Here is a 25,034-nt window from a genome sequence, read left to right as displayed (position 1 = left end):
CACGGAAGAAGGGCACGTCCTGCAATGACTGCTAATAAAATGGAGCATCACTTGTCATCTGTGAGGAGGAGACAGGTCTTGGGCAGTATGTAATATTCAGAAGGAGGAAAATAATCACTCATCATCGTTGTTCCAGAAGCTGTACCAAGCAATTGATCCATCCTCAGGTTCAAAGATTGGAAGCAAGATGAGCATCACAGAGACTGACCATCAGCTGTAGAGAACAAGGTAACACAAGCTGAGAGCTAAAGTCTGGAAGGTGAAACTAGTATCACTCTATGTCAATACATATCTCTAGGTGTATATATTATTGGACACATTGCGAAATAGAAGAAAGGGTTTGACAGACTTTTGATTGTAGTTATTTTGATGTTTTGTTATAACCAAGAGCAGGAGAGCTCATATATATATATATATATGACTATATCTTTGATGTCCTTCAGTGAGACACACTTGCTTAGGTTCTACTCAACTCATTCAGCTGTCTAAATGACCACTGAGTAACATCTGTCACAAAGCATGCTTAAAGCAGGACATTGACTCTGTAGCACTTATACACTAACTGTTGTTAGTTGCTTTTGCTTTTAAATTCCTTTTCTTTTCGAAGTGACAAGTCCACTTGAGGATCAACGTCAAGTGGTTGGAAAAAGTTAGATCTGAAAGATTTGACATGACCCCATCCAAACTGAACCACAAGTACAGTAATTGCCTGGCTCACTGGACGTGAAAAGTGCAGTCTAAGGTTTGTTTATTTAAAAGAAGTCGCATTCAATGAAAGCACCATTAGTTCAGGTGTAGCACTATGCAAAGTGGCTTCACTGACAAAATAGTGACTTCTGGAGCAAAATTCTTTATTCGTAGTTATTAGTATACCTAAAGCTAATGGGGTAAACTTCTGGGTTATTGGTGTTTTCTTATGGGTTGTAATAAAGCCAAAATGTTTTCTTTAATAAAGCAGGAGGCTGAGACATTGCTTCTTTCAATTATTTTGATCTAAGACTATGAATCCATTAATTCTTCCTATTTTACCAGTTAGGATAGTGCAGGTTGTATTGTAAGTTTTGAAGAAAAAGTCACCTAAAGAACAGAAAGTCACCTAAATGTTGCCATTGGTACATGACCAGGCAACTGTAATGATTGCACTATTCTGATGCTGTCTGGCCCATTGAAGTTCTCTGGAGAAGATCACCACCTTTTATCCTAGAGACATATTCAGATTCTCCCTCCTGCATATCATCTTTCAGACACTATTGTGTTAATTTCTATAGGTATTTATTTTTACTGTAAGCTTCTTTATTTCCCTGAATATCTTCTATCTCTTGCCATAGAGTATAGACAAGTGATTACACTTTTTTTTTTTATTAAATAGCACAGAGACAAAAATGCACTTACCATATTTATTGTGCGAATCATAAAATATTTAAAGATACATTTTATCTCCTTAAACATTTTAGCAGATATGTAGATTAAGACAGGTATAAGTTCTGGTTCTGAGGAGATGAAGACATGTGCTTAACTTTACAGATAAATGCAAGGGGACCACCTGTGCATATGTTTTTGCAAGAATGGAAACTTAATGTACCATATAAGAAGAGCTGAAATAACTACATTTCAAGAAAAAAAACATGGAAGTGTTTTTTCCCAATAGGTCTATTTTCCTTAATGCCTACTGTCATTTGCTTTGAAGAGTAAAAAATGACTCTTTGCAAATGCATTCTCAGATTGAAAAATTAGTGACTAGGACATGTTGCATATGTTCTTTCATCATATGAAAACAGCATGAAAACATTAGTTTGTGCTTAAACATCTGGGGAAACATCTGCTGTGTTTCATTAGAATTAACTCATGTACCAGCTCCCTTGTTTTGAGTTTTTCTATCCCAGTTTCCACTACTTGAGCAAACAGATAATCTGTGGTTGACTATCAGAACATAACATTTCATGTATCTTTTCCAGTAGTATTTTTTAATTATATTTTAAATCCAGTTACTCTTGGTCTTTTTCCATATTGAGATTGTAGTGTTTATCTTTACCTGCAACTCAAACAGTTAGTGCTGGCTATTAATCTTCATAGTCCATTTTTTCATATCTTTTTCCCTCCCAAATAATACTTAATTTCTTTTCCCCTCTTTGGCTTTCAGCTTTTGAAGTGCTTCTCCAGCAATTCTTGGAAACTTAGGACATTGGAATAAGAGTCTATTTCTCTTTCAAACAATCCAACAACGGGATTTCCAATACATGTGCTGCTGCAAGCTGATATAGGACCTCGAAAAGAGAGTATATGGCTCTTCACTGCTTCTAATAATTGAGTATATTCATTTGCTGCTTTGCTTCTCACACTTATAATAAACAATTAAAGAAAAAAATAGATATTTGTTTGAAGAGTATGTTTATAAAAAGGGTATGTTTAAAAAAGAAGACTTGATGATTCCTGTCTTTCAATAAGGCCTATAAGTGCGTAAAACATTTCTTCTGAAAACTCAGGCTAAAGATACGAATGAACACTGCTTATTTAACAAGAGTTAAAGGGTATCTGTATCAGTGACACAAGATGTGTTGCAAATCAAAACTAAAGATGTCATTTTGAGCAAGTTTTTTAGATCAATACTCAGAAGCAGAAAGCAACAGTTACAATATACCCTGCCTTTAGAACAGTTTCTGGATCATAGGCTACTTTGATACTTACAGTGCATTGACATTGGGTTTCCCTGCCCATGACAGGGGGGTTGGAACTAGGTGATCTTTGAGGTCCCTTCCAACCCAAACCATTATTCTATGATTCTATGATTCTATGATTCTATGATTCTATGATTCTATGATTCTATGACAATAACTGAAGTGGCAGAATTGCCTATTCTCCAAATTTTATTAGAGATTTATTAGTGTTATAAACCATGGCCCAGCTCTAAAAATTCCTGATATAAGAAATATCAATTTTCATCTGTAGGTGGTCTTGAAGTTGGAAAGAAAAGTTGAGAACATGATTCTGCAAATGTTAGTACAACTCAGAATAATAATATTAATCCAATCCAGCTAGTTGCCATTTCTGAAGATTTGAAGTTGACTGGATCAGAAAGATTAAATAAACTTCGGAAAATGTTGCTGCTTTATATCTGCTTAAAATAATCCAGGGTATAGGCATAATCGAACTTCGCAATTTAGATGATGGATTTGTGTTTGCCTATGTACAAGGTAAAAGAAGATCCTGAAACAACAGTACCAAAGGTGCTTTGAGGGTCCATTCCTGCTTTGCTGCTGTGTACATCTGGATGCACCGTAAATACAAAGGAAATTCCACCTCCATCTCCATTTTGGGGGGGTTAGGTTTTTTTTCTCCCTCCTTCTTTTCGGTTGAATAACATTCCTAATTTTATCCCAGGGCCAAAATCCAGTCCAGGAAGACCACTAACTACCACAAAATACAGATTTCACACTGGGAAACTGACTACAGCAGTAACTCATTCATTCAGCTCAGGAGTTGGATCCATACATTTTGGCTCATGCATCTGTTTAAGGTTAGCGAATATAGCTGCATCTCAGTCAAGGGAAGGAGAACTGGCATTGCTCTTCAGCTACGTATTCAGTAGGAACTCTCTTAGGGTCAAACTGCAAACAGGATAAAGTAAGAATTGCAATGAACTTTTCAGTTTATTACAACTAAGCCATTGTAAAATAGCACTACCAGAGAGGTACTTCATCCAAACAAAACGTCTGTCTTCTTGGTGGCTCTGACTTCGATAAGAATATATAATCTTTATTTATAAGAATAATAAGTATTATTAATGAACCTCCCAAAGGTGGCCAAAACATGAAGGATTTCAAGCGGCATATGTGCATTTGTGATTAACAAATTTCCACATTGAGAATTTCAAATGGGCCGTTTGATCACCTAGATCAGAGGCAGGCCAACTTTTCAGTACTAAAATTTTCCTGTGACCATGAGACATGTAACATGTATTTCAGAGAGCCGAGGGGAAGAAAAGTGCCCATTAACCAGTGGGATTGGTTTTACACAGTCCAAGGAGCTCCTCCTGGATTTATTACTTCTCTTAAAATGTAATTAGCCACAAGCCACTTGTCAACATCAACCTACACAGCCCTGGCTGTGCTTCAAATTGCTTGAAAGTTTCATGAAACCATCATGAGATACCACTTGGACACATCTGCATAAAAGATCTCATGATTTCCCTCTTTTCTTCTGTATTGCTCTTGATTAATACTTATCTTTTCAAAACACAATCAGTCTTCATCTGTAGCTGATATAGCTACTGTTTCCCAGGGTAGACAATTCCAGCTGCTGTTACAATAGATGCTGTAATACTTTTTTGAATTTGTCTATAGTTTGCTCTCTTCAGATTTTCTCTGGTTAGTTGAAAAAAAAGATTTTATTCCCTTATGTTATATCTCTGTGCAGGCACCTACATACTTTAACCAAAACAAGTCTCCATCTTATCTGATAAACTTAAAGGTCTGGTCTTTTTCCCCTCTCACTGAGAGACCTTTAAATCATTTTTGTGGCTCTTTTCTGAATCATCTACCATATTTTTTCCTAGACTTTCTGATGCAGGAAAGCCACGTATCACAGGACTGTTGAAGGCAGGAAGAAAGTCAGTTCAGCATTTAGAGCCAAATTAAGAAAGCTTCAAGCTGTTTATAAAGGATAATCTACAAGACAGATTTCTGTAAATGCAATACAAAAGTCCACTTAGTGAAAATAGATTTGATTCTGGGAAAGGCTGTTGATTTTGTTGACAGCTATGAGATTCCAGATGAAAAAAGTAAATTAATAATAATAATAAAAATAACAAAACAATCTTGCAGTGCCCCAAGCTGCAAGAATAGGTTTACGTTCTCTCTTTCTTTTTCATTTTTTTTTTTATGGAACAACCATATTAGACATCTAAAGAAATAAAAAAATACAGAAGATGTGGTACCCAACAGCTAATAGAATCAAAATCTAAAGTGAAAAGATAAAGGAGAAATAACGGACCTTAAGGTTGCAAGTTGGCTTCAAACTGAAGTTTGAACTACAGTTCAAAGCGGAAAATGTGGATTTATCTCAAGAGGCCATAGATTAAGATCTGCCACCTGCCCTGAAGGCTTTACACTCAAAGTAAATCAAAATGAGAGTCTCTCTGGGGATTGCTTAGTACCCCTACGAGGAGCCTTATGATTATGACAAAACGCCTTGGGGCATTTTGAGTGAAATCCCAGTTTAGAAATAAATGATCCAACTCTATTTTCTGTTATCCTGCAATAAATCCATAGTAACTCTCCTGACAAAAACTTGGCTCATGTGTCTTCACCATAACTAAAATGTTAACAAACTATGATGTTGCCAGATTGTAACAAAAGTCATAGAATAATTCTCTTCTGGCACAGTAAATCTAAGAAGATTAGCTAGAAACTCCTTAAATTATTGGCTTGACAATTTCAATTTCTGGACAAAAAGCCCAACACAGAAATACAGAAACTAAGGCAAAATTTCCAGCTGAACGAGACAGATTTGTGAGCCCTCTTCTCTACCCACATGATGAAAAATAAAGGCAATTTTCTGGCTTTTGAAAAATGCAGACTTTTTTTTTCCCCATTCATTAATGGCTATATAGCTGTCCTGGAAAGTGCCAGTTTGACAGTCTTGAACACTATTTATTCCCAGGGCACTTTAATCACTCACACTCATTTATTTTTCATGGTTCAAGTCACAAGATACATGTAAATTTTGGGCTGCTGCTCTTGCAATTCTGACGGCAATGAAAAGAGAGGAGAATGAGAGTGTGTAAATAAAATTTACCTCAAATCAACGATTTTTTTTTTCCAGGAATTTTGTACAATCCCAAACTTTTGCTTAAAATGATCCTTTTATGTGGGATAGAATGGTTTGGGTTGGAAGGGACCTCAAAGAATTCCAAATAATATTGAGGAGCAATGAGGAGGAACAATGGATTATAACTTAAAGACACAAATAGCTGAGTGCCGTCCTCATAGCCAATTGACAAGCACTGGCTGAACCTATATGGGAAGTCCTTCTTCCTGGTCAAGAACTGCAGAAGAGTCTTGTGGTACCCAGAAAGCCTTGAACACAGGGCAGAAACCAGCTCAAACCAAAAGGAAGGTTGTGTAGACCAGCAGCCCCAGTGAGTCTTGTCTCCCTATGCATGGGAAATCTGTAAAGTTATCTGATTCAAACAGATATCCATCCCTTTGTGTAGTACTAGTGCTGGAGTTGCCCAAAACTCCTCTCCCCCTTGTAAAACTGTCTCCAAGCTGTAAAACCATATCTGCACGTGGCTAGGTCTCATGGCTCAGCTGGCATGGAGTAGCTTGTTCTTCACAAGGCAACACCCCAGGGCCCACAAGCACCAGCTTGAGCTCCCAACACTGCTGTAAACTTCCTTGAATGGTTCATTGGGGTTTCATTTGCTATTTGTATAATGGAGATAATGATATTTCCTTTCTCCCACTCAGTTCCTTTTTAAAAATTGTTTTCAAATTTGTGTGAAAAATGTCCCCACAACACCAGTGCTATGGATCCCTTTCCCAGCTTTTCCAAGCTTCTATTGTCATGGCTAAGAGAAGCAAGGAACAGAGATCTAGCATCAAAACTGCCTTTACACTAATGAAGCCTAACAGTAAAACGCAACTGCCAAAAGGGAAAACAGCAAGTAAAATCAGGGTGAAAGGGAATAAAAGGGAAAAATACTCAATAATTATCAGAAAAATCATCCACAAAAAATAACTTATTGCCATAAGCTATACAGTGGCACACAGCCACCTGAGCTAGTGACTTCAAAAATGAGCAAGAGGGCAGGCAGCAGGAGGAAAGTGTTGCCCTTGAGATTGTTCAAGAGGAAACTTGTAATGATTTAAAGATCCCAAGACCCCTCAGGGGAACAGGACTTCAGAGCATGTTTTGAAAAAAAATTGACTTTCTTCCCATTCAAGAGGAAACATATATGTGTTTTTAGGGGGCAGGGAGTAATAATTGATAATGATATAATTAAAAAGATACAGGTACCCAATGCCAACAGGCAGCTTAGTCACACACAATAATCTCTGAAGTATTAAGCCTGCAGGTTAGAAAACCCATTTCCTGGAAACTTATTTTGCACACAGGATTATTTCCACTAGGGCACCGTTCATATTTTGGCAAACTGACCCGAGAGACATTGAAGCAACTGGCAGATGAGATGCTCAGGGACAACTGGTGCAGAGCCAGGAGATGCTGTCAGAGATAGTACTGCCTGTCTCACCATGTCCCCGCTGCCTCTCCAGAGAGCAGGAAATTATTAGCAGAGGAAGATGTGTTGGGAAACGGCTCACAAGAGACAAGGATATTGCATTAAAACTTCAGTGAAAATCAAGAACACCAGACTTTGTATTTCTCAGAGACAGCATCTTTTCCCAATCTGACATTAGCTTGCGTTGGTTTCTTGAAGGTTGTGTCCCATGTGCTCACTTGGCTCTTCTTGTCCAGTGAAGTACTATGATACCCACAGTGAGGAGCTCTAAACATTAATTCCCTTTGAAGAAAAATAAGGACAAACTCAGAGAGGTTTCAATAGGTATTTTTTGCTTTATTTTCGTATCTCTTCTTAGTCAAAGAAAGTCTGTGGGCCACCTTCATTTCCAGAGGATGCCACTATTGCATTTTTATGCAGAGTGTTAAGATATGCAGTAGGGTACAGGACAGTTTAAATATATCAACCAAATCTCTTACCTATGTGTTTCTTGCAAAGTTAAAATTGGGACTGAAACTCTCTCTAGTATATTTTTCAAAGCCTTCAATGAACATGGCAAATTATGAGAAAAGATGCTGCTCTGCTGTTACACCAGCACAGGTGGGAAGGGATGTACGGAGGAGGTACGGGATGATGAGCCAGACATGTGGGAGATGCCACTTGTCATGGTTGAGAGTGTTTGAGTAGGTGATTCAAGTGAAGAACAAGTATATAAGACTGAAACAAGTATTTCTCACATCAGTGACTTGCGAGAAAAAACAGGTGGCAGTTTTTGTCAGTTTAAATACAACTCCAAATTATAAAACTGAAAGCCTTAAATACTTTTAAAATAGAGTTTACTGACGTTACACAAAGGGCAGTATAGTGAGGTTGCCTGGGCTGGGAAGTCTTTGCTGTGCCTAAATGACAAAATCTCATATGTGGAAGTATGCCCAAAGAGTCCTCTCTGGGGAAGCAGAGAAAAGAAAGGAGGATACTGCAAATTTAAACTGAAAAATCAGAAAAGTTGATTGTACCCCTTTAAAATAACACACTGTTGGGCCTCTGTGTGGAACGAATTTCAACTGATTTCCAGCAGTGGATATCTGCTAAACCAAACAGTGTTATTTGTGAATATATTTGAACAAGTAAATACAGAGTTATTATGGCTACAGTACGCAGAGAGTGTTCTCACTGTAGGATTTCATCCAGAAAAGCTGCATACAAAGCACTGAGAAATAGCTGCAGCCAGGTGAGAGCAAAACAGCAACAAATGAAGGCCAGCAAAATTGGAAGATGAAAACTTCAAAGCAATACAAATGTCCTACTTCTCCATGCCTGCTTGTCTTCAAGGCAAACCGAAAGCAGATGAACCTGGGAGCAGACTCCTGCTCAGTGGGCTTTACTGTGGGCAGTGAACCTTCTCCCCGGGGAGACAGAAGAGAGTGGGTCCATCAACATCCTTCTCCCGGCAAAAACTCACTTTTCCTCTAACCTGAAGCTATTTGAAGGATTTAGGTACACTGGACCTCTCCTTACCCCCACAGGCAGGTTTTTATTTATTATGTGGCTGAGAAACCAAAGCATGGGGAGGTCAGTTGACTCCTTTACATTGACAGTAAAGCTCCTCATTCCTACAGAACGTAACCCCTCTCTTCCAGCACTCTCTGTTCTAGAAAGTTAGCCAGGAAGATATAAAATTAAATATTTAAAGGAACTAAATATTTCATCAATCTTAACACCCAACTCTTCTCTGCTATATTCCACTTCTTCATTCCTACTCTATTTCATGTGCTGCTTCTGCCTCTTCCCTTCCTGCATTCTGCCCACCCCTGCAGTTTATGCCTACCATTTTTACCCTGCCTGTCATACAACTGTTGCTTCCCTCCATTGCACACTACTGAAGTAGTGTGCAATGTTTTTCATCACACACTGACTATATGAACTGAAGTTTTTGAAACACAAAGCCTCTAATCTGCTCTAAGTTTTCCTCCCCCCCACCCCGTTTTCCAATTTAGGGGCTTATTTGGTCCCTACATGTATCAGTGTTGTATAAGGGGCACAAGAAACTACCATAGAATCACAGAATGGTTTGGGTTGGAAGGGACCTTAAAGATCATCTGGTTGCAACCCCCCTGCCGTGATGAGGTATCTCATGTGATGGGATGACTGTGCTCTGTCAGTTACCATAGCAGCTTGTGAGTTGGGTGACCCAAACACCACCTCAGTCCTGCCAGATAGACCTGCTCCAGGTCCTGTGTGAGTGGAAATGTGAGCACATTTTTGCAAAGGGCCAGAGAGCTGCTGCTACTTGAGGCCCGCTTCTGAAGACTGACATCATGATCTCTGCTGGTGCCCAGCTATATTAAAAGGCTGCTCTGGAAATCACTACCCAAACCTATTCCCCACAGGGCTAATCAGATGAGCAAAGGATTAGGGGGAATGAAAAAGCTCATCCACTTTCCAGAGCATCCAGGAGAGGGAACCGATCTGACTGTATACAGACGTCAGGTCATGCAAGTGAAGGATAGCTGGAAGAAGGAAGGTGTCGCTGATCTCACTAAAGCAAGAAAAAAAAAACTGACATAAAGGTGATTTGAAAGTTAAAACTGGCTATTTTTTGAAACACTATAGAAGAGTTAAACTTTCACTATTTCATGTACATTATCATTTCGCAAATTTTCAGTTGGTTTCTGCAAACGTTTCAGAGAAAAGGGTTAGTTGTCACTGATGTGATAGTGTCTGTAGTTACTTCTCTTTTATTCCTCTGAGAGTTGCCTTATAATTTTTGAAGTTACAGGTTGGTGTCAATAAGCTCTTTGTTCAGGACTTTTCTATTCTCTAAACTTCCCCTATGTTCTCACTCAGAGACAAACAAAGGCAGGAGCGTCCAATTCCATAAATTGCTCAGCTTCAGCATTTCCCCGCTTTGTCCTGGATAATTGGATATTAGTCACCTGATGTTATGTTTCTAATCCCTGGACTTCTACATAGAAACACAGTGAATAGTCAGTAATGGATAAAGACTTTTCTTGCTTCCAGCTAAATCAGTCCGTCCACAGCTGAACAAGAGTGTTTGTATGAGAAACAATTGTTCCTTAACCTCCTGACTTAAAGAAAAAGTGCATCTACACCAAGAATTACAGTATGAGAATACTGAGAATAAGCAAGCTTGACCTGAGCAGCTGTTAAGAGTTGGAGTGTTGTTAATTTTGGATATTTGCAACCAAGACATGCAAAGTCTTCCTTTTTGTCTCAGATTTTGGGACAAAGAGAAACTCGAGCAGGCTTTACTGGGAGATTCAAAAACATTTCCAGCGATGTGGAGGCTGGATTTATGGCCTCAGGATTTGCTTTTCCACAGAAGTAGGGCAGTGTTAAAAGCAAACCAAAACTAACCCTGGAGCTCCAATGCACAGTACAAATTAGCCTTTTCCTGAGCCAGGGCACTGTGCAGGGCATAAAGCATTGGGCACACGCTGCTCGCTGGCGCTCATGGGACAGTAAGGGACCTCAGTTCTCCTTAGCCCACTCAATCCCATAAATGTGTGTTTATTAACCATCCTGGAGCATTTCAGATCCCGATATGAGTGTATAGCCAAAGATTGGTTTTACTTTCCTTGGACTCTTGGAAATTTCCCTTCATCTCCATGAATCAAATATAAGTTTCTTCCAGTAGGGTCAGTCTTTTTGTTCCTGGTTTTTATGGTGCTGGGCACCCCTGGCTTCTGAGTAGGCTGCTGAAGTCCTACAACACTACAGATGATTGTTACCATCAGAACAATTCCTGATTCCAAGGAGACTTTCACAAGGAAGTTCCTCTTTCATTTCAGTGCAATCAGTTTGGAGCAATTGAGGTGGAAAGGATTTTAAAAAGCAGGCTGGAACCAGCACGCATATGACAAATCAGGGAAGATGACAGTCAATGTCCAAAAAAGAAAGAGATTGAACTTTATTATGCTCTAAATAGTAGGACGTTAGGCGGAATGTCTGTCCTTTTCCTGCCACAGCCCTCTAAGAAGAGTAAAGGGAAATAATTTCCTGCAAATGGGGAGTTAAATCCAATTCATATTTAATCACACAGAATCATCTGAGGTGCATAAAACCAACACTGAGTCATCACATTGACATATCACCATGACCTCTGGTCTGCTACATAGTAGCTTCTGTCATGCTCAGTGTGTGGTTCTCTTTTTTTCCCATTTTCCATCACCGGGTAGGATTGTAACCTTGCTGAGGCAGTGCTGCCCTGTTCCCACTCTTCTGTGCTGTACTAAACTCCTCTTTCTGCTGTAAATCATCATAATAAGAAACCGAGGTGCTAGTGCATTCATCTGGTCAGTCAGGTTAGCTGATAATCCAAAATAAGTCTTTAAATCAACAGAAGATCATAAACCGGCAGAGATGCAAAACTTAGAACTTTTTAGTCACAAATGGCAAGTAATAGTATAGCAAATATTAAGGAAACACAATTGTATATATGTTTACTTAGACATGTTTTACATACATATATTTCTAAGACCGATTTTATATATGTATATATACATATATATATATGCGTTAACACATAAAGTGTCCAAATATTATCCAAAGAAAAATAAATTATGTTAACACTAGGACTACGTTTCAGTGCATGTTGTTGATCTTAACCTGATGCATAGCTAAATTCAGGGTGAAGCAGATATTTACCTTAAAGTAGCTACATGACTCTCATGTCCAATAGCCTTTTGACCTCCTCTTTATGATCTTGTTCTGCAAACAATATTCAGAGGAGAATCCGTGAATAGAAAGGGAGAGCAGCAGTGCATGGGCCATAATTTGCAAGCTCACTTGGCTATCAAAGGGGCCGTGAACTCAACAGCTGTGTGGTAGGAACTGAAAGATAAGAGGAAATTTCTTAGCAAGCGCATGCCAGTAATTTGAGAGGTTAATTGGTGTAGGAAGCAACATCCTAAAAGTTCTTGGAGAGATTACATGGAAATTAATCAAATTGATTTAAAACATTTTGAAAAATCAACTATCATAAGTGACAGTCTTGGGCTGGAGCATAAAATAACTGATTAAGTGGAAATAAACGCAATAGGATTTGGATAACTAAATCATAGACAGCCAAAAAGGGGTGGATTTGAAAGTGATTAGGCTAATCTTGAAGGGCAAATGAAATGAGAGGAACATTTCAATCCTTAAAAGCTGTCATTATCTTTTTTTAATGTGGACAGTATTTGGTTTAGAGAGAAGTGGGGCGTAAGAAAGAGGTACACAAACTAATAAATTATTTAGCAAATGAAGGCAAGACATCCCTGTATGTCCCCTTTCTTACAATAAGGAAAAGGAAGGAAAGTGAAGGAATCAGAAGACAATAGGTAAGTGGAAATATTTCCTTAGAAGACTTCACAATATTCACAACTTCCAAATCTTTGCAGAATTTCAAGAAGGATTAGACACTCACACAGATACTGCAAGCAGGAAAAAACCTGCTACTTGAGGAAAAAGAAAGTGTTAGAGGGGCCCTTAAAGGTTAGATAATCCGTGCGCCAGAGTCAGGATCAACTACATCTATCTCACCCTTCTAAATTGCCTTATCTCAAAAACTGCTTGCTAGTTTCTGTGCGACAAAGATTAGCATGTTTTTCTGTATAACTCTGTGTTACAGCTTTTGCCATCCTTGGAAGAAATAAAAACTGGGCAATACAGATCCTGAGACCAGATATGCCTTTTACAGGTGTGTACAGAAATGGAGGTAACTTTCCTTTGGATGTATATTCTGGGAATTCACAAAATAGTCGTATTCAGATCTGCTGGCATTTAAATTAAAAAGAGCTAATGATATCCATAAAAAGTTTACAGCCTTTTCAAATAGAGCATACAGAAATATTAGAGAGCGTGCAAACCTTATTGAAATAATTCAATGTGACATTTAGCTCATAACAGCTTTTGGAAGCAGCCTTTGAAAATATACAAGCTTTCCCGATTGTGTCATATTGCCTTTTCTTTCCGTGAAGTTTGTGAGCGTACACAGCCACTGCAGGAGAAAATGCAGTAACTCGAGTGTCATTTCAGAGCCACTATTCACAGCATTGAATAGTCAAACTTAGGAGAACACTACAGACTTCAAAAGCCAGGAATACAGAGGGAGAAAGAAAGAGAAGGTGAAACACGATGCTCTTTGAAAAGGCTCAAAACTCATGAAAAGATATGACTTAGAGGCCACACAGAGGCTTCAGTCAATGCCAGAATCTTCCTGTGCTTAAGTAAAGCGCAAACAAGCACAAAGGCACAGAGCCTTCTCCAAAGCGGAAAAAAACCCCAAGATGACAAGTCAAACAAGATGTGGTAGCCTTCAGAAAGATGAGTGTACCAAGTATCAACATAGCTTATGAACAAGCAAGATTTAGCCATTTAGTGTAAATATATGACGAGCAATCGCCATCCCCATCTCTGGAGCCACTGTTCACTCTTAAATACTCACAGATGAGCAATGCAGAGAGATACAATGAAAGGATTGACCAATGCTTTGCACATCGTGGAAGAAGATGAGCCATCACTGAGGTGTGGATCTAAACAAACCTGCTCAGTTAAATATTTGCTGCCCCTCTTCTGACTCTGCATTTTGATGTTTTAACTTAGAGGAGCAAGTCTAGGTTAGAGTACCAGCTCTCACATCATTCCTCTGACTGAACGGCAGGAATAACACAATGTGGCTGCAAGTTTAGTTATAAGGTTGAATGAAGAACATACTCCCACCACTGGGCATGATGAAGGATCTGAGCTTGAGCAGCTAACACTTTTGGAGTCATTGTTGCCTTTATCAACACGAAGAGCAAGGACAGAGTTTTAAAGAAAGCTAGTTGACTCCTTTCTTCCAGCATATTTCATCAGCAAAGTCTTCACTAGAGAAAATAAAACAGTCTTCACTCCAGTTTCTAAGTTTTAAGTTATATAACTTGATGTAAAATCCAAATGAGGTGAAGATAATGCAGTGCAGAGTTTTCACAAAACATAGCAGGTTGAATACAAACCTCAGGCTTCTTTGTAACCATAACTCTGCTTGTGAACACAAATGAAAAGGAAAATCTGTCTTCTCAGAAGAAATCTATCTGACATTCATGGTTTCATGTTAAAAAAGTCTGAGAAAACCCGAGTGAAGAGAAGGCTATTTTTGTAATTAGCAATGCTGAAGGCAGGGAAATATGGTCATTACAGGTGACTTAACTACAAAAAGTGGGGAAGAGAATAGATAGGAGATATTACATTGAAAGTAGCTTGAATAATCAAAGTAGGGACTTCTGGGGAAATAAAAGGAAAAGTTTTTGGTGTGTGATCAAAATCAAAGGTGTTAGCTATCTAATCAAAGTAGATAAGAAGAGATATATGCTGCCTTCATTCTGCAGTCTGTTTTGACCTCACTTTAAATGTTTGGGGGCATAAAAATACATAAGGTTCTGAAGGAATAAGCTACACATCTTTTCAAAGACCACAGAAAAACTGGACTGATACATTAAACAATGATTTGTAAGTCCGATATGATTTTAACCACAGAAACAGTAAAAAATAGTACTGGCAGAGATTCACGAGATCATCTGAACAACTACCTGAAAACTGCCAACCTGGTATCTAACCGATCCTGAAACACTGTCACGCTGTTCCCAAGGTTGCTTTTTGTGGGAAGTGATGCGGTTTCCCACAAACCAGCCTGTTCTAGGGCTTAACTCTACTTATTCTTAGAAAAGTCTCCTGGGTACCTAATACAAAACACTCTTGCTGTTATTTAAACCATTTCTCCTTTCCCACATAGAGTGAATCAGAAGAGCATGTTTCTACATCTGCTGCCTTTAACTCTGTGGAATACTCTTGCCACATCTTCTCTCAATCTTCATTAATCACCATAGCTTTAAGGGTAATTTTCTAGAGACTTGCATTGATTTTTAAAATTCTCGAAAGATGTACAGTCCAAATATAGCTCATCTCATTCAGCTACACAATAGCGTCTGCATTTTAGCTAATTATACTGATCTTTCTTTGTAGTCAGGAGAGACAAATACACATATCTGGAGATCTCTATTGACTACAAAGGCAGCCAGGAAGCAATTGCTCAGATGGAAGTGTCTGCATCGGGGAAGAGTGATTCAGCTGTCTGACAGGTGTTTGGTACTACTCAGGATATTTCAAAGTATATTAGACATCTGCATGGAGTTGGCAGACGCGCACAACCTATGGGAGTCCTGTGCCATTCTGCACTGCTCACGAAATTTCCCATATTTTTTTCCCCCTTTTAATCTTGGTTCTTCAAAAATTTCTAACTCATTCCTTTACGTAAATCTGCTAAAGTACGGATTTTTCATCACCCTATTGTCTTACAGAAAGATTGTTTCAGAACCTCAGAAATTTAGGAGCTACGAGCCCTCCTCTATTTTTTTCTCAACTTTCTCTAAGATCAGTTAGATCATGGAAAATATCATAGCCTTTTGCACTTGTGCCAACATATTCTTCAGCACCAACAGCTCCTTTTACCTATCATCCTATTGTTGGTTCTCTTGACAATTGTAGAGAGAGCAACCCTATCCTCTCTCAGGCCTTCTTCTTCTCGGATAAATAAGCTGAGTTCTTTTGGTTTCCTCTCAAGAAGCTTTCTATTTTCATGGTACTTCTAAGTATAAAACCTTGTAAATTTCCATAGTGATTTTCACCCCATTTCCCATATTCCTGTTTTTCAATTTTTGTCCCATTTTTAATATCCTTGCCTTTTCTCTCTTAGTCATGCTTCCCACTTTTTGATAATACAAGTATTACACAAAAATCATGTGGTCCATCTATTTGGAGCATGTCACATTTTCATTCCACCACTGTTGTGCCTTTTTCTGTGCTCTCATTCCTATTATCCATTCTCTCATTCCCTTAAGTGTTTTTGTTGCAAACCAAGGCAGAATATTTATTTTGTCTTCTAGCCATATTCAACATAATTTGTGGATGTTTCTGCATAGCAACCTCTTTTATTCCTTCCTCACTTTCTTTTATTTATAGGACTGAAGAACCTTTGTTAATTGTTTAATAAACGTTCACTTGACTTTTGGCAATTTACATTACAATTTTGTCCTTCTTCAGCCCAAGAGCTTATCATTCTTTGCTGATTGTTCCTTTTTTCTATTCTTTTTAAGTTCTTTGTTCATTTCTTTTAGAGCTAATTGTTCAGAGAGAAGTCTGGAATTCTTCCTTACTGTGGTGGGGTTTTTTTGCTTAAATTACAAATTCCTTATTATTTTTTCATCTTTGGATTAAAGAAACTCTATAAAGCTTCTATATGCAAGTCTTCAAACTTTTCAGTTGAGTTAACACCACTAGGCACTTCTTTCAGCCATTGACAGTTTTGCTTTGGAATTTTAAATCTTATTTGCAGCCTATTTTTATCCTTGTATAAGTGTCCGAGTGCTACCTTAACATCAATCTTTTCCTAAGTGTTTTTTTTGCTGAAGCAGATATTTGTCTGGCTTTCCATTCCAACTCCTTTATCAATATTTTTTGCTAGTCACAAATTTTATCCCTATAGCTCCTTTCTGTAGACTTTAACTTGCGCTTTATATTCTCTTTTAGCTGCCTTAGCTTCCTGCATATAGTTGTTTTGAAGAGGCCAACTGCAATGACATATGTGAATCTATGACATAGACACCACTCTCACTAAAATTTTGCTTTTTACCCTTCAACCAGTGACTGTCTTTAGTTCATTGCCATATCATTTGCCTGATTTTTCTTCCCTGAATAAATTTCAAACTTATCTCATCCTTTCTTATTCTAAAATTCTTTATCAGTCAAGTTATTCTCTTCCCGAAAAGAAACAGTTCTTCTCTTCCCTAATAGAAACGGACTATTGTAGGGCCATATATGAGTTAAGAAAGTCCCTCTTTCCAGTAGTCCCTGTCCTCAAAACTTCCTGATAGTACCAGCTCTTGAACCATCTGTTGACCATCACCTTACCTCCTTTTCCACCTCTGTGAAGTTCAAGATTGTTACAACAATGCCTCGAGACTCCAGTCTGTAGTATTTCTCCCAGAGTTGTATTCTGAGCCATTATCTGGGAATCTGGCAGCATAATTTGTCCCAGGTGATGACTGGATTCTTCTTTGCTCTTTTCAGAATCTTTTCCATTCTCATATTTGTGCTCTTCCTCCTGAGAGACTATACACTCTTATTTTGAATGCACACAGAGGCTGCAAATCTTACTTTTAATGTGTCTGGCTAGCTGATATGCTTCTTCCTCAATTTGAAGAGTTTCCAGTTTGTGTTTTCCTTCTATCTGTAGTTCCTCTATTGTTTTTGTGCTTCTGGTTCTTTTCTGTGCTCTAATATCTGGTTATCTCTATTTCCTTCTTGGGGCCTGGAGGCATCTTCTCTCCCTTGGCACTGCCACATCTACCTGTTTTTCCAGTTATGATAATTCATTAGCTCTTTCTTCTTAGCCTTTTGCTTCCTTTGGCCTGAGAATCATATCTTTTCCTAGGACAACACTGTCAGGAGTTTTCTCTAGCCCAGCAAAATGCTTCAGCATTTTCAGTTTCCTGTGCAATTCCCAGATGGCACTTTGCACATATGTAGCTTCTACCATCACCTATTTTTCTTGGGTGCAATTTTACAAGCCCCACAGCTTCTACACCCAGTCGTCTCTTAGGAAGGAAACCCCATCCCTCTTGCAAACTCTCAAACACCTTTATTGCTGTGTGAAAACAGCAAGAGCATTTAAAAGTGAAAAGCACAATTGAAACAAATGCTTTGACTGCACCCTTTACCCTAACAACTCGATGTAGAAATAAACATTTTTCCATATGGATAAGATTGAATCATAAGCTTGAACACTGCACCACTTTGCTGGAAAGGAAAATAAGTTATAGCTCATGATGTTCTCCAGGCAGAGTGTGGATGATCCTCATAATCCAGCTTGCTCTGCAGCACTAGGTGCTTACAACTCTGCACTTCTAGTTATTCTCCTTTTCCTGGCTTGCAACAGAAACAAGCACTATGGCAGGCTGGCAGGGGATCTGCACAAGAACTCCTCTATTTTCTTCTAAAAAAAAAATCATGTTAAAAATATTGAAGTGGTAGTCTGAGGGGACAAGCCACCTACTGCATCTTCTCTTTCACCTTCCTCATCTGAACATAGCAGGTTTCATAGCTCAGAGGAACCTTGTTTTTCCAGCAGAAGAACGAATAGGGAAAAAATAAATATAGACTGAATAAATAATCAGAAAATAGAACGATAATATGGTTAGCACGTACCTGCTGGTTACTTCCCATATAAAATGGAAATGTAGGTATAACAGGAGTGTATGGGTAAAGGATGTTTCAAAGTCATCTACTCTAATGTCCCCAGAAACCTCGTCACTTTGCCTGGAACTAGAACATCGTTGGAAAAAAACGATCAGTCTTACAGATTTTTTGGTAAACAATTTGATTCAAAGAGTATTTTATGGAGAAGAAGGCTTTCTGCTTCACGAGGAATGGATTATACAGAAGGATAAGACCTTGTAATTCAAGCATGGGCCTCTACTCTTTGAGCTAACGTATTAATTCTTTTTCTTAATGTCAGAAATATTAAGTTCTTAATCTGCACGTAGACCAATTGCTAGACAGAATTCACATTATTTTTCGGCAATATTTATTATGTAATCATAGTTGGTTTTATTAGTTTTTGTGAAAATTCTTAATCTCTCCATTCACTTTAAGCAATATTTATTTCACTTTAGTGGATGAATACAAACCCTCGTACATACTATAAACCTATATGTGCGTCATAAATCAAACCTGATGTGAGTAAATTATTCTGTTTTCATTTCCTAATCTGAGCAATGCTAGGAAATGAAAAGACAGAACAGTTTTTATATAAATGCATAACAGTCACAGAACTGTCTCAGATCTATTTGCTGAAATGCTTTTTGTTCTACTTAAACTCCCGCAGTATTTCACAAAAACATTTCTCTCTCTAAATTCTGAATGTCTTGAGGGAATATTACGAAACGGAACTATATCCCAGTGCAATTTTGGGTTCCTTGACACTTGTCAAATTTAATTATTTTGCCTGTATTAGCTTTCCTCGGCTTAAAATTTTATTAACAAGATATAAATCAGTCATTTATACTTAAGATATTAATTAAAAAGAATAAAAGAAAACCTCTTTATTTGAACTAATTGGAATTTTGAAGATAACTATACAAGCACTTTATTCCAATAGATATTTTTGTTTTCAGCTGCAGTTAGTGTCCCCATCAAAATGTTTTCTGGATATTGGGGAGTAGAACTTTCTAGCCTTCCTAGAAAATGTAAGTCAAGATGTACCTTAGAAGAAGAAATCAAGCAAAAAATTGAAGAAAAAAAAAAATGATTGTTCTTACAAGCTGAGCACTTTCTAGAAAAGACAGTGGATGTCTTCCACCACCTGTGGTGGAACTCAACTTTGTAAGATACTGTGTGATTTAATAGACATGAGATAAGATGAAAATATTCTCTCTGACATTTGTGAACAGTGCAATATATGCAAAAATACATGTCCTCTTTGGCCACAGAATCATCTTTCCCACAAGGCAGTAAAATTCTGACACAAACCAAAACTATTTTAATCTACATCTTCTGAAAAGATACAAACCTGAGAATTTTCAGCTCAGAAGTTCAAGTTTTCTGCACCAATTGAAAACTAAACAGCTAATTTAGAAATTCAGATATCGGCTTTATTTCTTCTTTTTACATACCTGCATTTGAAAATGTAGCTCTGGGACTTGATGTTTATACATTTCTTCTTTGGTTTCATAAGTCATTCACAGCCAGAAATACCAGGCACTTAGCAGTTAGCCATCCCATTATTTACTGCTGTTCTGTTGACATTCTGTCAGTCTCCTCAGTACCAATTCACTCATTCACCAGGGAAAGAGAAGTCAGACTCCCTGTTAGGGGCTATCTTGACAGCTAAAAGTGACCAAAGATCATGGACAGCTTGGTAAGGCCTCTCTTCTCCCAGCCACATACCTTTCAGTATTATGCACTCTGCAGCTGATGCCCTCCCAAACGAGACATCTCTGGTTCTCACACATGTCTTTTGATAATGAACTGCCAGTATCAGTCGTTCCTATTGTTGTTTGTACTTTTTGCATTTCGCTCTTCCATTACCCCAAACACTTTTTTTTCAAGGTAATGGTTATTGTGATGCTTTCCCCCAAACGACTCCCTGGGAAATCATCCTTTCCCCACTGGAGCATACTGACAAGGTGAACTTTTCATCCTTTTTTCATTTCATTTGTTCTCTGTTCAGGTTTTGGCTAGAATAGAATGAATTCTCTTAGTAGCTAGAATAGTTCTGCGTTTTGGACTTAGTATGGAATTTGGTAGGAGAAGAATGTTGATAATAGACTGATGGTTTTAGTTGTTGCTAAGAAATCAAGAACTTTTCAAATTCCCATACTTTGCTAGTGTGCAGGTGCACGAGAAGCTGGGAGGAAGCATAGCCAGGGCAACAGATTCAAATTGGCCAGTGGGATATTCCATACCACGCAACATCCTGCTCAATATATAAATGAGAGTTGCCTGGGAAGTTCTCTTTCTTCTGGGATCGTGATTTTGAGATTTCTCTCCTCCAGGATCACTAGCCAGGACTGGGCTGGGCATTGGTCAGCAGGTAGTGAGCAATTGCACTGTGTATCACTTGTTTGTATATTATTTTATTATTGTTATTATTATTATCAGCAGCAGCATCTTCTATTTTATTTTATCTCAGTTATTAAATTGTTCTCAACCCACAAGTCTCCTTAACCTTTACCCCTCTGGTTCTCTTCCCCATCCCACCAGATGCAGCGAAGGGTGAGGGAGCAGCTGTGTGGTGTTTGGCTGCCTGTTTAGTTAAAACCACAACATTCTCTCAGGAACACAAAGAGTACATGTAGGTTAAGAACTGAGACAAAGCTTGGACTGGGGATGTCAAGATTTACTCTGAATGATGTGGAAGGTTGGTCTTGGATAAATGAATAATAGAAGTTCTCAAGTAACCCTAAGTTGGAGCAGTTCTTCTGTGTCCTTATAGACAAATGTTGCTTTAACTTCTTGTCACAAAGATAGACACTAAGCAGAAAAATCAAATTGTTTTTTGAGACTAAATGAGAATGGAAGAAGTTAGGAAAGAGCACCTGAGAAATCTCTTAAATGTTCTTTTACTGACAGCCATCAGGGAACTCTTCATCTAACAGGGGTAACAATAAGACAAGGATCTGAATCAGGCAAGATTCATCTGCCTCCAGAAGTCACAATAGACATTTTTGTCTTTATTTAAATGCTCCTACAAACATACACAGCAAAGTTCTAAAGCAGGGTTGAGATCAAGCAATTCTTGGTTTAAAAATCTCATCTTGTCATCAGCTGCTCATGATACTCAAGAAGAAAAATCACAAGAAACACAGAGTGCATACGCAGGACATTAATGCCCAGTATCCAAAGACACAGGGGCAACTTGTTCCTCCTAGGAAATTGGCTAAGATGGATGGGATGAATCAGTTTCCAATTCTGTCTCTCTCTTTCTCTCTATTAAAACTAAAGGAAGTTTATAAGAATAACTTGTACCAGATAACAAAATTTCAAGACGGGAGAGCTCTTCTTGCCTACCATTAAAAGCCTTGAGTAGATGAATTCAGTGTTACTACTTGGCAAAGATATAAAGCCTAATATTTGACAAAATGCTTTTCAGAATGCATGAAATGGCTCAGCATGCAAACACCTCTATTACCACATTATGAGCCAAGATCTATTAAATCAAGAAAGAAAATGCTCTGTCCACAGTAGAACAAAGCCATACCACAAACTTGACTTCTCTAAACTTGCCAAAATCTGAGAAGAACCTGCCTGGTAAAGCAAAGCAACATTTCACTGTGAGGAAACTGAGCAGTTAAGATCATGGTGTGGAACTCAGAGCTGTTTGGATTTGTGGTAGTCCTCCAACATGTTGCATCCAGAATACAAATGTGATGTAAGTAGTAAGACACATTGAACTGGGCCATTACTGAACATTTCAAACTCACTCAGTCCCATCTCTCTCAGGACTTCTGTGTGATCCTTGTAATTATACCCCAAGTCAGGGTTATACTGCCAAAGATATACTTTGTAAAGGACTTGGAAACACCAGTCACACTGCTCAGGATGCAGTCAATCAGTCATGGAGGGTAGAATATTAAAATTTTATTATATGTTAATACGCTTATTTTGATGTTCAGATCCTCTGGACTGCACTGGTTTTGTACAGTTGAGCACTAGACCCATTTTTATTGACAGCTTGGGTGTGTACAGTAATAGAGTGGTATAGCAGTAGATAACCAGGGTATAAAAAGGGTACATGGATGGCTGAATTCTGCTATTGTAGAGTTGGCAATCAAAACCCACATTACTATACAAAAATAGGTCGTTATAGCCACAGAGATGGAACTTGGCTGTCAATCTAAAGTATTATACATAGACACAGCCTCAGACCAAGGTCTAAAAACAGTTTGACTGACAACTGTACTCAATACTGAGAGCATAATTCTCCCCTCCCAGTTTTAATTACATCTCTTGCAGATACATATATTTAAAAATATTAACTACGATGCAGCTGTGTTTAACTATGATTTTCTTCCTAATCTTCCAGAGTTCCTTAGTATTTGTGCAAGATGTTGAAGAACTGCATGACATAGTAAGTATTATTGTTAAGCTGTCTGCCTCTCAAGAAAATTACAGCATAGCTAAAAGAAGCAAGAGAGTTTCCAGTATAACCCAGGACTGTTAGATGTTGAAAACTTTCAGAAAACAAAAGGTCTTTTAAACGTAAAACTTTTTCTGTCACTCTCCAAGTAGAGTAATTTGAAAGGAAAATGTGATCCACTTTTTTCATTTGACATTTTCATTGCAACTCATTCTCTGACTTCCTCTCTTCTCACGTTGACTCAAACCAACTTACTTTCACAGCCATGAATGCAGCAACAGCGTCCTGACTCTGGAAGTCTGTGTACATACTGATAATTCAAGGACAATTTTGGCAGAAGACCAACTGGATATAAACCAACCTGGAATATGTTTAGGCTGGAAAAAAGAACTTCTGCTAATTCTATATAATGTATGTTGTTCTGTATTAGCCAATGAGATATATCTGAAGGCTACTTTAACAAGGATAGTTCATAAGGTTAAAAGATTTCTCTATCTCATGCAAAGCTGGAAACTAAATTTTCATGAAACTTTGTGTCAAGAAGACTAGCTACATTTTGTAAGAACTTCTGCAAAATATCTCTAAAAATTTTTAGTGTTTTTTTTTGAGTTCTTTGCCTTGAACTTTTTACATTTCTGTTTTTATAATTGCCATATGGATACCAGTTATGACAATTTGTGTCTGGTGCTTAGATATTTTTGTACATCTTCTTTTTAAATAGGCAGATGGAGTTTAGCTGAATTCTGCAGAGCTATGCTAGATAAATAAGTGGGTAGGAACCAGGGTGTGTGAAAGAGTGTGTTAAGCTTGCTTTTTGGTTGCTTAACTGCAAGAAAAGATCAAAACTTCCTAAGACGTACTTACATCACTGCTTGTTGAATAGTACAAGAAGGAACGTTAACAAACCTATTGAGCCTGCATCATACCTCACAACCTTTATAGATACAGAAGGAAGGCGTACTCTATAGAGGTTGCCTTGCAGAAGTGCTAAACACAAAGAAGTGTTGTAATAATTAGATAAGAAAGGACAGGGAAAGCAAGGACCCTCCAATAAATTCAGCAGACTAGCTAGACTTACGGTGTGCTCAACCTACAGGTTCTGGATTTTGTTAACATTTCCAATGTGCTCATTGTGAAGCTACTGTAAGTGACCAAAATATTTTGCCTCCTTCCATCATGACAGCATAAATTAGCTACCAGCTGGAGATGCTGAAAAGTCAGGTGTCCAAAAAGACCAGTCTCAGATCAGATTTGGGCAGAAGGCAATTAGGCTCCTCACCACAGCTCCATGTTGGCTCTCGGTTTTTCTCCACCATCAGCCATCAGGCAGGAAGTTGCAGAGAACTCTTTGTTTTCTGAAAGGAAGATAATGACTGAGACAAGGCTGATGTTTTGATGTTGATTACCCATATCAGAGTGACTTCTGTGGTTACTCTAGGGACCTAGCCTCTCTCCAGAAAAAACAGTAGCTAGATCAGAGGACACGTGCAAATCTACAGCTGCGAGTGAAATTTATGTCATATCACAAGAGGAAAGGAGAGGAGAGGAGAGGAGAGGAGAGGAGAGGAGAGGAGAGGAGAGGAGAGATGAATTGAAATTATCTGATGTGAGAGAGCAGAAGGCTGTAGGTTGCATTGGGCTAAGAACCAGGGGAAATTTGCAGGCTTGGGTATTGTTATGTGGTCAAAGGTAGCAGACATAGGTATGAATGGCATGGAAGAGGTGAGAAATGCTGAGCCCAGGGACAGCAGAGAGATTTTAGGAGATTTTAGGAGCCATTTGTGAAGCCAGAAGGTTTGCACCCCAGCACTTATCCAGCTGTCTGGCTTATTCATACTGACAACTCTGTGGGATACTGGCCATCCTACTACGTGCCTACACAACACGCAATACAGCACGCCATCGTCCCAGCCAGGGCCTCCAGACAGTACAGATATGTATAAATAAATGGTTATATCAAGCACCTAAAACCATTGATGTGACATATTATTATGCTTTATCAAGTACTTACTAAATGCCATAGCCTTTTAATACAATTTCTTGTGCTCTTGCGTCAATTTTTGGAGTGTTTTAGGGCACGGAGATTCATTATAGATATGGCTACACTGACATTTGGTT

The sequence above is a fragment of the Tauraco erythrolophus genome, chromosome 5 (assembly GCF_009769465.1).
Source record: "Tauraco erythrolophus isolate bTauEry1 chromosome 5, bTauEry1.pri, whole genome shotgun sequence".
Classification (NCBI taxonomy): domain Eukaryota; kingdom Metazoa; phylum Chordata; class Aves; order Musophagiformes; family Musophagidae; genus Tauraco; species Tauraco erythrolophus.
This window is presented reverse-complemented; position numbering follows the sequence as displayed.